General features: G+C 36.6%; 1 long non-coding RNA gene across 1 annotated transcript; it reads right to left on the bottom strand.

The window, feature by feature from the left end:
- Positions 1-1,978: 1,978 nt before the first annotated feature.
- LOC128137636 (uncharacterized) lies at positions 1,979-14,322 on the bottom strand. The gene is made up of 2 exons (XR_008233775.1): positions 14,187-14,322; positions 1,979-2,433 (listed from the first exon to the last, which is right to left on the bottom strand). It is a non-coding gene; the product is annotated as an uncharacterized LOC128137636 (long non-coding RNA).
- Positions 14,323-14,646: the final 324 nt, after the last annotated feature.

Raw genomic sequence — 14,646 nt, forward strand, 5'->3', positions numbered from 1 at the left:
TAATACCATCCGGAAAGTCATGTAAGTATATCACATTTTATGGTATAGAATATCACCATTTAATAGACTACATTTTACATGTTGGACTGAAGATTTATATTGTGATTATCTAGTGTAATTTAACTACCATCACCTAATATTTTATTACTGGGTACTCATACAAGCATTACTTTTGTCAGAGAGCCCTGAAAAGGTTCTTGTCTTTTAAGACATAGTTATGAAAATAGGCCAAAACCATACTCTGGCCAACAGGCTGAACGGTGTATCCTGGCTTAGGTTCATGTGAACAAAAAGAATGACTGTGCTTAAAGTTCATGCTAGGAAGGGTCACTGACAGATCATCCCGACCATGCTTTGGTCAGCATGATTCACATGTTCATTTGGAAGAGTCAATTAGCTGTCAGAGACCAAACTCATGCTAAAATATGGACAGCCATGGAGCCCACAGTAACCCATTTCATGTAAGAGTACAGAGGTATCTTATCTGCACAGTGTATTTTAAGTTTACATTTTAATTTACTATTGCTCAGTGTTCTATTTATCCTTGACCATGTAGAGCCGTGATTCACATTGCTCCTTCTCAATTCAGCAGGTTTTAAGAAAAGTAGATGTCTTGGAGGCAATTCTGACTTAGTCCAATAAAAAAGGGTACAGCGAATTGCCTCTTTTAACTGCCTTTTATAGGACCTTTACAATTCAGTAAGTTTGGGGACACCTGGCCATCAGCAGCTACAGAGGGGATGCCATGCAAAATGCGATAGTTCCTTACTGCATGGAAGGCAGGGTCTGCCTTCACCTGGAAAATAACTCAAAACCCGGGTGGTTCTCAGAGCCATGTGTTCATACTGAGGGGCACAGATTTCCTACACTTTGTCTAAGATGGATTTACTACTTCCTTGGTGTTTTGGAAGCTGAATTAGCCAATTTGTGCATCATTGTACTTGAAGAATAGTTCCTCTGAAGTTTAGAGTGATGTGAATCTAAGTGAAAGGAAAGTAAGACCATACGGAGGAGCGAAGAAGAAAAAGGCCACAGAGATGCTGTTTTTAAATGTGTCTTTTTAAAGCACTGTCTAAATCAATTTTTTTATTATTATTTTAAGCATGTGCATTGCATTTAAGTTTGAACATTTGCAACTGGTGATGGGACACAGTGCTTGGTATTGTACAAAACACAGGAGGAGCCAATTCCTGCTCTGGTGAGTGTAAAACCTGAAGGACCTTTTCTGCCTGTGAGCAATTATTCATGTTTATTTGCTTTAATATTATTGCAAGTCTTATATTCATAAATCAGTTCAGGCAGGAAAATACACATTTACATATTGCAATATAAATCTCACTTTACCAGCTTCATTCTGATTTTTTTTTTCTAATATTTACTATGTCTCATTTCATTTGTGTTTACATAGGAATTTTGAAACATCAGAGATGTCATGCAAACATGCTGTAAGAAAATGAGGATCTAAATTGCTTGGGAGATTTTGTGAATTTTGCTTTAGAGCAAAGAAAAAAAAAGTACTTCGGAATTTTTCAAAGCAAGTCTCTCACACCTCATAATGCATCAGACTGAATTTGCTTATAGGATGTTGTTGGTTTTGTTTGTTTTTTTTTTTTTTTTTTTTTTTAATAAGAGAAATAAGCAGATATAGACGTGGACCAAGATATCTAGCAACATACATCTAAGTATCAGGTACTGACATTTGCTTTTTTGTGGTTTTGGGCTCCTTCAGTATATGTACGTGAATACTTGCATATAGAGATCTTCTTTTAACACAACTGTAGAAATAAAGTACGCCCTATCCCTGGGTTTTAAAACATAATCTGCATAGATGTGACACTGAATGCTACTACTTTTCTATATGATCACTCTCTAGCTTCTTTCAAAAGAAGGTGTAAGCAACAGCGAAACTCCAGCAAATGGAATTACAGATTAAGACCAAAAACTTTATAATGCTTGTAAGTTGAAAAAACAAACAAAACAAGCTGATTTTCTTAAGTTTATTAATCTCTTTGTTCAACAACATTAGTTTTCAAGAAATTACAAACATTAATGCTCAGAGCCCATTAATGGACTGAGCACATAAGTAGTCTTATCAGCTTAAAATTATTTCCAATTATTTGGGTATGTGTGTGAGCTGGGGCTTAAGGCATGAGTTTACCATTGTTCCATGTGATTTTAGGAGCTCAACTCTTTCCTGAAGATTTTCCACAAAATCTAACTCAAAAAAAAAAAAAAGAGTTTTATCTTCAGATTTCCTTGAGCAGGACAAGTATATCTGATGTCATATGTCCATATTTGCTTAATTAGAGAAGTGCAATTTTACTTTCTCATCTCATTCAATGTCCCACAAACTTCACAGAGGTGCAGGTAAATAATTTTGCTATTTTTCTTCAGTGCTAGGGAATCCTGCATTTCTTCAAAGACTGTAGGATGCTGTGAATAGAAATATAATTTCTGTTTTCCTCCACCCCATGTTACATTTTAAAAGAAATCAAATCTGATTATAACTGAAATATTAGGAATATAGAGTTGTGATGTGTAACCATAGTAGATAAAGAACTTAAAGAATGTGCAGTACTGTACTTTTAACTGATTATCGTTGGCTTATATTTTCTTTTAAGAAGCCAAGAAGATTTGCTTCTTGGAAACTCCCTACCTTTCCCATTTTGATAACAAACTGAAAGACCAATCATTGAAAAGGTTGGATTTCAAAAGAGAACATAGTATACATTTTTATGCAAACTAATATAGATAGTGATGAGAATCATACTGCGCAGAATCAGCTAAAAGAGGTCAAGAAGCGAACAAGTGAGGAAGACTATGAAAGACCACCAGAGGGCTTCTGAAGACCACCAGAGACCTTTGCTGCGCCTGCGTGAAGAGACATATACATATGCTAATGATTTACTGGAAAGTTGATGATTATGTATAACATTTCCCAGAAACTTAATGAATATGTATAACAGGTGTGTATTTAACTGTATCGTTAGACAAGACAGGTGCACACGATAGGTGGAGCGATCCCCCGTGTGCCCAGCGCTGCAATAAAGGAGTGCCTGCTTCTTAACTTCTCATTGCTGTTAAGGAGTTTTATTCCGGATTTCAGCAACACCCAGAAGTGCCCACAAGTCTTGGGAAAATCTAGGCAGAGAAACTGAAAAATTCTTGGATAAAGCAAGATAAAGCAAATAAAGTTAAATGAATGCTGGCAGTATAGGTGAGCTGAAACCATGTTTGAAGCATTTAGTTAGGCATCATATTGAAGGACAAGGACTACATTCTCTACTGATTGAAAATTTAATGAAAACAGTATTAAATACCTACTAAAAGATAATTACACTTACATAAACAAACCAACATTATACTTACTGTACTTCAGAGGAAAGTAAGCCAGCTGGTGGTACAACAGTAACTTTTTGTACAGTTTCTAAAAGTGTTGTCGGTACAGTCCCTTTATCTTAAAAGATAAGTTTATCTTTAAGACCTGGTAATTAGCAGCAGCTCTTAAACAATCTTTATCTTTGGTTTTCAATTAAAGAACAATAGTCATCTAATAGTGGTATTCATCTAAATGATATTCTAGTGGAATTAGTATTAAACAAAAGCCAAGTTAGAAATCAAGTAAAGAGTACAGAAATAATTATTACAGGCCTGCGTACAGTATTAAAACCTGAAGATGTTATAGCTGAATATTCAGAAAAAAAGACACGAGGTACTCTTTTCCCATATAATTTTGAAAGTTTATATTTTTGGTGACAACTGTGCAAATAAAAGGCTGGTTGGTTTTTAGTTTACAAAAGGCAGCTTCTTGAAAAAACAAGGTATGTTCTTAAGCTGTTCGTGTTTAGTTACACCATTATATTGGAGCTTAAGTTCTGAAAGCAGTAATCTTTCTTTTCCCTCCCATTCTTCCCTTCATTGAAAAAAAGTAAGTGAAAGTAAGAAGTTTTGCAAAGAGTTTAGTTATGAAGAAATGTTGATCACGGCTAATATATCATCTAAAGTTTTAACCTCAGTCTGTAATAAAGCGTGTGAGAAAAAAACTGCGAGGAAGTTGTTCTGGTTATTTTCAAAACACAGCAATGTGCCATCAAAAGTATGAGTCATTGCAAATGACACTGGCAATTGTAAAAATAAATATTTTCCTTTTAGTATTTTACATTATAAGTATAAATGAGTAGGCAGATTTTGCAAGGATGTAGTCCATGGGATTGACCTCAAACTACTGTTGTAGAAATGGATATGGCTGAGGGTCAGAATCTGCCACTTTCCTTTGATGGTAATTTGATTCTTTTATTCTGCAGTGACTAAACATGGCAAGAATGAGAGATCAATAGCTATTTTTGTCTAATCTCCAGTCAATTACTGAAATAAAGGACAAAATTATTTCCCTTATGGCTCCTCGAGTTCCTGTGTTTCTGAAATGCACAAATGCCCACGGATAGTCATAAGCTTTACAGCCGTATAATGCAACAGGTGATGGTGACAGAGATTCTTGAGATTTATAAATTTTGTAGTAGAATAAAGATTTTTTTTTGAGAGAAAGACAAGTCGAGCTCTTTTCCTGCTCCCTTTTAGTCTATATTACTTACATAGCATTCTTTATAATGTGTTCTCTCTTTACCTTATATGCTTTTCCATACTGATTTTTCATGATTGAACTGTAAGACTGGAAGCAAATGACTTCATGGTGGCAGGAAGAGGGGGATCTGAGCAAGTTAAAATTACTAAAGTGCAATTAAAATAAGGATAATTTGTACTTTTCATTTGCAAGAACAAATGTAGTAAACATCCTACACAAACTTAGTGAAGAAATGTTATCTGATAAATATTCTCTCTTTGTACATCCTGTAATCAAGGGTTTAGTATTACAGCCTATTCTAGGTTTTCCTGATGCAATTTTTTATTACAACTTAACAGGCCTGTGGTTCAGTAGTAAAATCCCTGAGTATAGTTTCTTAACAGAAAAAAAAAAAGAGTAGCATGATTTCAATACTTAATGTTTTTGCATAATATTTTTTTAACTGCAGTGTTATTCCTATAATATAATTTAACTATAGTTTATAGGTTTGCTGCAATCACTATTTGCTGCTCAGCTAATTTTTTAAATGTAGTCAGAGAATCTGGTATTTAAATTAATTCAGTAAAATTCTGTTCTTTCCACTTCCTAAGTATGTCTAGAAAGTATGTGTTAGATATATTAGGTTAAAATTAAATTCCTTTCTCAGTCTATTGCTGGTTACAGTAAAATTCTTAATTTTAAAAGAAAGGTTTATTTCTGGAATCTCTTCTACCACAGACATCTCTGCTGATATCTGCAGCTGGATCTCTCATGTTGGTGTATCCTTCCCCTACACTCTCCCAGCAGGTAGATCAATTGTGACAACTGAAAAATGTCAGAGTATGTTTTCATAGTGTAAAGATAAGCAATGCTGTCACTGCTCTTAAACACATTTTATTTATAATGCATTCAAGCGACATAGTGATTGCAATTTTCCTCCCCCTTTTTATACTCCCACTTTACCTTCAGGTCGATGAAGATGGGCCACCACTCTCCACCCTGTTGTTCATGCAGGTGAGCTCCCCATCCACGGGCAGGGTCATTAGGCTTATCTCCAGGCAGGATCCAGACTGCAGTTCTTCAACATTAGTAATTCGGACTTCTCAGGGTAGGGAGGGAGAAATAGGCAAACTGTAAGCTCTACATAAACCTGGATCAGCTCATGTTGTAGTGCAAAAGCATCCTCAGTTGCAGGCCACCACTTTGCTCCTAGCTCTGTGTAGAACTGTGCAAAAGAGCTTTATCAAAAGCATGCAAAATAAAACCCTAATGTTATCAAACAACAGTTAGCATTTCTTCATGAAAAAGGGTGAGGACTCTCAAGTAAGAAGGAGGCTGCCAATCTTGTAGCTGCTCAGTTTGGGCTAGAAACACATGTTAAAAAACTCCATTAGCATGCTGTCAACTGCACAGTAGAGGCAGACCTCTTGTATCTGTACTTTCCACCTTGACAGCAATTTCACTGACAGTCAGTGTCATGTTTGTCAGGTTGTAGATCCAGATACTTGGTCTCTTTTCCAGTGCTACTTATCTTTCACTATTCTGATGTCTTGCTGACAAAGATTTGTCATGTGATCCTCTTGGGAAGGACACCAAAGAAGAGAAAGATTCATTTGCAAAGATTAATTTTAGTGAGGAGGACACAAAAAAAAGCTGCTTCACAATGAATTGCACATGCAAAACCTAGGAAAGAATAGTATATGTTTTTCTTCCCTTTTTTCTTTTTGCTGTATATTTCATTACAGGGTCATTGTTTAAGAGGGAATTTGCAATATTTTTAATTTTGATGTTTCCTCCCAAACACAGGAAACCTCCAGTAGAAAACTACAAGAGTAGAAAGAGAAACTCATTGCTAAACTCCAAAAGGAGCTGAAAGAAGTGAAACAAAATCTTAGGTAAGAGAGCTGGACAGACAGCTCGTGTTTTTGTCTGAGGTCCTGGCCAGAGAAAGAATTGTCACCAGCACACCCTGAGACAGCTGTTGATGCAGATTTCTTCCTCCAGGCATGTTTTGGCTGGGTGCCCAGAGGATTAAAGACAGACAAGCCAGGATCTCTGGAAACATCTGCTTTCTACATGAAAGGACCATGATGATCTGGAGACAGAACAGAGAATGTGAGTGGAGCTGGGGAGAAAGACTGGCAAAAGGACATGGTGGGGAGTTGTGTCACTGTGGTCCTGCAGATTCTTCTATTCTATAAGGCTATTTGTAGTTGTTTTGTTTGGTTTGGTTTAGGTTTTTTTTGATTGTTGGTTGATTAATTTGATTATTTTGTATTATATACTGAATTTATGGAATGGCTTACTGGATGAAAATATTTTGATTTCTTGGAAACGAAAGAGTGACAGAAACCCTCTTGTTAACTTCTCTGGAATTAAGAAAGGGAGTGTCTTCATGTGTGTTGTTTTTCACAATAAGAAAACTTCTCATATTTATTGAGGGTGGGTGTCCACTTGCAGATGAACCATCCCTCCCCACTTAGGTTCACAGTTCACATATTCTGCTATTGCAATTCGTATTAGTCTGAGATGGCATTCTGGGATAACTGAGACCCTATCTAAATGATCTCTGTGTGTTTCCTCATTGAAACTGTTGTATTCCAAAATAAAATGTAATTCCTAATGGGCAATAGTCAGGGGAGAGGATCTATTTTGAATGGGTACTGTTCTCAACTCTGTGGTCAAAAAAGGACAATTGCTGGACAATCCTGTTTCTAAAGAAAGCGTAGCATGTGCAAATGTTTTGTTAGCCTGGAATCTCCAAGGCTCTCCCCTCTTGTTATGGGAGAGGGAAGAAGGGGTTGATTGACTTTGGATGGAAAAGGAAATCCTATTTGTAGCAGGTTTGGACTGGTCAAAGGCAAGCTGCTGAAACAGCAGCTCTCATAGTGGAGGGGTTTTAGCTTTTCTCATCTTGTCATGGGCCCTGAAGGTAGTCTATATCCAGCTTATCAGTGGGGATTGTACAGTTCCAGAAACCACATCAAGAAAAACCTCTGGTGCTTTCAGTAACATGCTTGCTTCCAACCAGAAACAATGGACTGTGTTAGGTGGCACCACCTGTCTCTGAAGATTTCCATAGCAAACTTCCTCACTCCAGACAGGTTTCTTAGTAAGACTCCATGTGGCAATGAGTATGCTCTTGATGGAGCAGTGTATGAGAATTTCAGGTCAAATCCTGGCATCCGCTGTCAATGCTCTCCAACCAGAATGGTTGCTCATGGCTTTGGTGCAGAATGTGTGGCTTACCTGGAGGACAGATTGTAGGATTTGGTGCCTCCTTTTGCATCTCGGCAGCCAGGAAAGGTAAGTGTGTTGCAGACTAGATGATCTAAGCCTGCATCCCAAATTATATTATCGCACACAGATGTGCAATGTAATTGGTACACTTGAATTCACTGCCACAATGTTCATGAATAAAAAGTGCAAGATGGTCACTTGGTTCAGTGACTTTGAGTCTGAATTTAAAAGCCAATATTAAAAACCAGTGCAGATATACCTCTGTACTGTACTGTACTGTCCAAAGCCAGTATTTACTGTTCTAAGTATGCTTCAACCCATATCCTTCAAATCAGTGAGGATTTTCTCTGCATTTGAATGGGACCAGAATGACAATTACAAGTAGATAATTACATTTCTGCGCCATATACACTTGAATCCCTAGCCTAACTTACAATTTCTCTTCTTCATAATTTATTTTGAATTTCTAGAGAACATCTGAAGTGCATCAGTTTAATATGGACTAATTGATGCTGCTTATCAAAAAATCATTGTGATGTCATTGTTTTTCTTAACCCATATAAATATGGCATAATTGCTTTCCTAGTCCATAATGAAGTCTTGGCAAGTTAATACTATTTTATTTTACGGTATTTTGACTTAGTATTTAATTTATCAGGTCATTAACGTATCAGACAATTTGTGAGCTATAAGATATCATTTGTTTGTGTTAGTAGTCAGTCTCCATTCCCACTCAGCAGATGTATGAGACAAGTCATTCTTTGATATTTGTTCTCATTTTTTGTGACAAGCCTAAAATTTTATATCCCTTTGATAGTCACCATGAGTTCTAATATTACATTCTTTTTCCACATGCCAGAATAAGCCCATGGGTTAATTGGTATCTACACAGTTCTGCGAAACAATGCAAAAATCTTGCATGAAATGGATAATTATTTGTAGGTTTGAGATTTTGAAAAACACATAAATGAATTTTCCTTAGACCTCTGACATGGTGCTTGTCTTCAAGAGGTAGAGCAAGAAGTTAATATTCTTTGGAAGATGGTAAAAAGTTTTTACATTTATTAAAGCTTGTTCAGGTGTTACTATGGGTGAGGAGAGGTGAGCCCAGATTTGAGAAGTTCCTGAACAGTACACGTGTAAAAGAAGGGCTGTTTTGGGGGTGCTTTGCTTGCATAATGTGGAAGCATTGAGATAATCCTTCCAAATTATTAACTGAAACCACTTTGACATCTATGATTATATCAGACCTTTTTTGTTTGACTTTTAAATTAAGCTGAACTCTATTAACCTGATATGGACAAACTTCTATAATAAAACAGTACAGTTCGTTAAACACAGTTTTGAGCACATTACATTCCTAACTAAATAATCTATGAAAACTGATAGAAATAAGAGAATAGTTAACTGTGTTCTAGCAGAGAACAGAGCAAAGACAATGGACATGCAACTGCAGGTAACATTCAGCACTTATATAAAATGCATAAAAAGGTGACTGGATTGATGGTGTTGGGTCTGCAGTGGTATCCAGTATGGATCAAAGTATGTTAGAGACGGTTTTCATCAAAATTAAAGACAATTAATATGATTTTAAAATACATATTATAGATATGTATAACTACAAAGGTATATAAACACTTCTGCCATAGATCATGTAACCTGATTGACTTTAGAAACCAGGAAAAAATAAACGGTGACAGAACAGGTAATATTTCTTTAAGCACTGGTTATGGGTGGAAGCAAAAGCTGGTTTATATTCCTGTAGGTTTGGTTCTGCTTTTCTGTTCTGGGGAAAATATTTCAAGGTAAAAATTTAACACTTGTCTGTACTTTTTTTTCTTTTTTCTTTTTTCTTTTTCTGAAAAGCTTTATGAAGTTATTCCTTTGTTGACTTCATGCATTTCAATGCCCAAGCATTTCTAGCTTATTCTACATCCTTCCTTTTCTGACTTTTCTTGGGAGCAAAACCACTTCTCTCTCACAACGCATTGATCTATGTCTCCAGCTTGCAGCACAGAGCTGCTGCAGGTTCTGTTTTCGTATTTCTCAGTTGTATTTCAGTATTGTCTGTTCTTCTCACAATTTATCTCTAAAAAAATCATAGTGTCTCTTTACCATATGTACACTGAAATTTGGAGAAGGTTTTTCACCTTTCCAGACTTCTTGGAATGGTAAGACAGATTTTATTGACAGCAAAAATCTGTTAAAATATCAGGTTCATATCTTTTACTGTAAGTTTGAAAAAAACCCTAGTTTTCAATTTCAGACTTCAAGACAGTCTGTGTTTTAGATCCATCCTCCGTGCTCTTCCCTAACTAACCCTGCTGACACTGCATCAGTTGGCAAGATATTGACCCTTAAATATGCTTTAAAACCTATCTTAAAATTGGTAAACTGTTACACCTTAAAATAAGTAGCAGCAATTACTTTGACATTACCCTGGGAAGTTTAGTGGCCTGACAAAATAAATCTTCTGAGTGATGATAACATAGAAAACAAACAAAGCTAATTTTCTTATATTGATGGCAAAATATTTTGATATCAGTTCAAAAGATACCTAGATGAAAAAAATATTACTAGTAAAAAATTGTATTACCCACCATAATATCCCCTTTTATTTTCATACCAAATTTAACCACAGCTTTGAGTTCTAAGATCCAAGTACAAGATTTGCCAAGAAAGTAACAAAGTAACAGAGAATTGAGAATCACTTATTTAAAACAAATATTTTAACAGTGAGGTCCAAGTTTTGCTACTTCGTTTTATTACAAAGATTTAGTTAACTTTAGTACATTATTACTCTATGTTCTTAACAGTAGGTTGTATGTAGTTCTGTTTAATAAGAGTTTATCAAATGCTCATCAATTGCATAAAAAATTATTTTTACTTCCTTTTTATCAGGTAACATTTTTTCCCAGCCTGTCTTGAAACTCTTCCCTATTTTGTCTGCCAATAGAAGGAGCTCCTGCCTTAGGCAACAAGCTGAAGCTCCCAGGAGAACTTTTCCTCTGATCCAGACAGATGGATTCTGGCTTTCGTATTGTGTGATGTGTACAAAAATTTTGATTACACTTTTGGTACAAACTAGCCAGTCATACTGCAAACAAACCCTGTGAGATTATTGCCAGATAGGAACACAGCACTGTTTAGAGGAAGGCCTATTCAGGGGAAAAAATAATCAGTTAGGTTTATCTCCTTGTATCTTGTCAAACTGCGGTGGCTGGAAGCACTCTGCTGTAGAGGGGTGGTCAGCCTTGCCCCTGCTCTTTGTGATAAAGGACATTTCCCAACTGCAAACATAAGCTACAGAGTGGTATTAGAGAAATACTGAGGACCAGAATAACATAAAACACCAGTTCCTAAGGATTTTAGAGGTGTTGCTGGTATGAATAGGGGAAAGCAAACACATGTACTTTCTGTGTGGAAAGGGTGTGATGGCCCTGGAAGAAAGTGAAATAGGCACTGATTCAGCAAGATATATTCCAGTGTGCAACAGGAGATTTTCATATTTAAGTAACTGATGGATGTTGTCAAAATGTTCTAAGGACACAAAGAATTTTGAGTATTTTGTTCAGGCAAAACAGATGTATTGTTTAAGCTGATTTTGAAATAGCTTCACAGAAGCACATTGTACACTATTTAGCCTGTTTTCTGAAAATCTTAATTTCATTAGTTGGATCCAGATTTCTTAACTAATTCTGATAGAGTTTCATTTTTATGAGGCACAGCTATCTTCTCCTATCTGCTTTTACTTTCAATGTTACTTTCATTAACTGTTGTCTCATTCTTTTCATACAGAATTTCTTAATGACAAGCAATTCCTAGCTATTAATACCCAGTGTGCCCTGCATTATCTTCCAAGTAATAGAAAAATCTTCAGAAAATATGTGATTCCCTAAACACTGTGATTTGACTGCAATGTCAAATCCCCTACTGCATAAAATCACTGTATTGTCGCAGGACTGAAACACAAAACAAGAGTTTTAATGTCATTCTCCATTTTGGGCTGGGAGGAATATTAACTTCTGGACTGTGGATGTAAGTGGTGCTAGAAAGAATCAGCAGAGCTTGCGCTGTTGGTATGATCATGGGGTCATTTTATTTCTCACACAACTGAAATGTAGGTTTCCCTCTAGGTTTTCTTTCACCACCTGCTCTAGAAAATTTACTTTTTTATTCCTGCACACCATACCTTTAAAGATGTCTTAATGAAACCTAACCTGTACTACATTTTAACTTTTACTTGTGCTACAACTTAGCTTTTACCATTTCTAAAAACCTCCCTTCTTTTTTCTTTCTTTCAAATATTAAAACCCTTTATGAGTTTGCATGAAAGCGATACATGAATTGAGTGCATTAACTACCCAGTGACTATGGGTAATTAAAATCACTAATGAGTTGATGTCTGGGCTAAAGAGCTGAGGAAGCAATCCTTGTTCTCATACTCTTCTGGTCCTCATACTCCTATGAAAAAGTTAGTGTCACTTTGCTTTTTATTTTTCATTCATTCCTCCTTATCTGAAGAGTTTTTCCTCCCCTCTATCAGTACAATGGTGCAGGAGAGAAAATAAAAGCCATAAAACATGCTTTGCTTGCCAAAGTGTAATGAAACAGAGGGCATTGTAGAAGAAAGATCCTTCCCGACTTGCTTCATATGGCATTTTTCCTGCGTAAGAGTGAATGATCTCTCTTACTGAAACACCCGGACTAAAAATTGAATTGTCAAGCAAAAAAACTATAATACTTCCTTCCAGACATGTACAGACTGGAGCCTTTACTTGCACTTAGGCTGCATAACAGAGGCCCTAATATACACTTACAGCTTGTATGGACAGATGAAAAAACATTGAAAAGACAAAATGAAGAATATCACACCAGACCTAAGAGACACAGTGGGGTCTTGGGGATTGTACTTCCTTTTTTCTCCATATATCTTCTGTTGGCTTTGTGAAGTCAATAGAGTTGTGAAAATCCCCATCATAGAATATAACTTCTAAATACTCCACGGCCAGATTCTCAGGTGAATTTATTTATTTTATCGTCCATATCATTCATCCAGTATAAAAAACCCAACACATTGGCAGCATACGTCTGGTAGAGCATTCCCCTGGTATGTGGAGAAAGTGTTGTGCATTGCTGATCTGGTCTGGATGTGTTTCTCTGCTTGCTATCTTCCTGAGAGAGAAGAAAAGCGATGATATGGCCAAGCTACGCTGCATCATATTTCACACTCGTATGACTTCTAGTATTCTTTTTTCTCTTTAATGTATCTATCCTATACACTCCTATTCTCTATATTAATAAGTGGAGAGCTGAGTTACAGAGATTCCAGCCTGCAGCTCAGCTTCAGCTATCTCAGTACCTAACACATTGAAAGCAACACTCAGGTGACTTTGTGGATCTATGATGAAGTTTTATAAAGATCTAAGTTTGAATATCTTTACTACATATCTACCAACATCTTTAAGCATCTTTTATACACACAAAAGTTTGCAGCAAAGCTCAATTTATTTCAGCTAATTCTTGCTCTCAATTTCTATCAAATCCAGAACTAAAAGAACTTTAGTAGAGGGGACAAAAAAAGCCTCTGCTGCCTGGTCAGTCTAGGTCACCTGGTTATTGTGACCCCAGACTGATTCAGGTACATCATGCCTCTAAACTTGGAGACTTTTTTACAATGTTGCATCGAAATTATGCTACCTGTGTCAAGAGATCAGAGTTCAAGTTAATGCCTTCCTAATAAACATGCTGCCCTCACAAATTATCTGGGAAGTTGGGGAAAATCTATCTCCTGGATTTAGTTTTTCATATAAAAGTGCACAGGTTCAGTGCTCCTGTTACAACACGGGTGTCTAAGAGCAGCATGGATATGAAAGCCTATTAGTCTCATGATTACAATGCCCAGCTTACATGGGAACAGGGAGCAATTACCTTCAAGCTCAGATTTTTTTCCTTAGTCACATTTCAACTCTCTGGCAGTAGCTTTCAATCTTTAGATTTGCTCTAAGGCAGACCATTCTCCCTGCCACCCTCTGGGCTTAACTGTGCACACCAATACCTTTCTGCATAGCAGAAATGCCTTCATGATCGCAACTGGTGACAGGTAGATCTTTCTGCCTCTCCTGATATTCCTTGTTTTACCTCTACACTTGGTCTGTGCAGTTAAGGAGAAGATGTGCTGGTAAGCTACTGCACTTGATAGGCATCCCTGTATAGTTTACAGTTTTGCTGCTGCTTTGCAGTTATCCTCAATCATACTGAGTCTTGTCTAAGGGAAAATGCAGACAGAATAATTTATTCACAGCATCCAAAACACACGACATAGTCACAGATGCTTTTAAATGACACAAATAAAGAAATAAACAAACAATGCCCAACACCTCACCTACTTATATGAAGGCTAAATCAGAAAGGTTTCTTCCTTATCCAGTTGACTCACTCCTTTCCTGACAAAGCTGCAGTGAGGCTTTCAGTCTGTGCACACGACTCAGAAAAAGATCCTACATAGGACAATCTGTCAAAGAACCCACTTATAGTGGGAGTTTCTCTTACAGTGTCTCCAGCAAAGAATACTTTTGGGAACACACTCTTACACAGCTGTTCAGATCTGTGATCCTACAGATGGTCATGTTGCTGTAACTTTGATCCCACATAGACTCATGAGAGATTCATGTTGGTGGTACTGGAAGAGGAATCATGGAGACCATCTTTCATCCCAACAGTTGCTATATTACTTACTTATTCACCAGTCATTCTTCATGATCAGAGTGAATATTGTTTTGCTTCTAGGATATACACAAGCATCTCTACTAACATAGGTGTAATCTTTTATACTCTACTGGCCA

The sequence above is a fragment of the Harpia harpyja genome, chromosome Z (genome assembly GCF_026419915.1).
Source record: "Harpia harpyja isolate bHarHar1 chromosome Z, bHarHar1 primary haplotype, whole genome shotgun sequence".
Classification (NCBI taxonomy): domain Eukaryota; kingdom Metazoa; phylum Chordata; class Aves; order Accipitriformes; family Accipitridae; genus Harpia; species Harpia harpyja.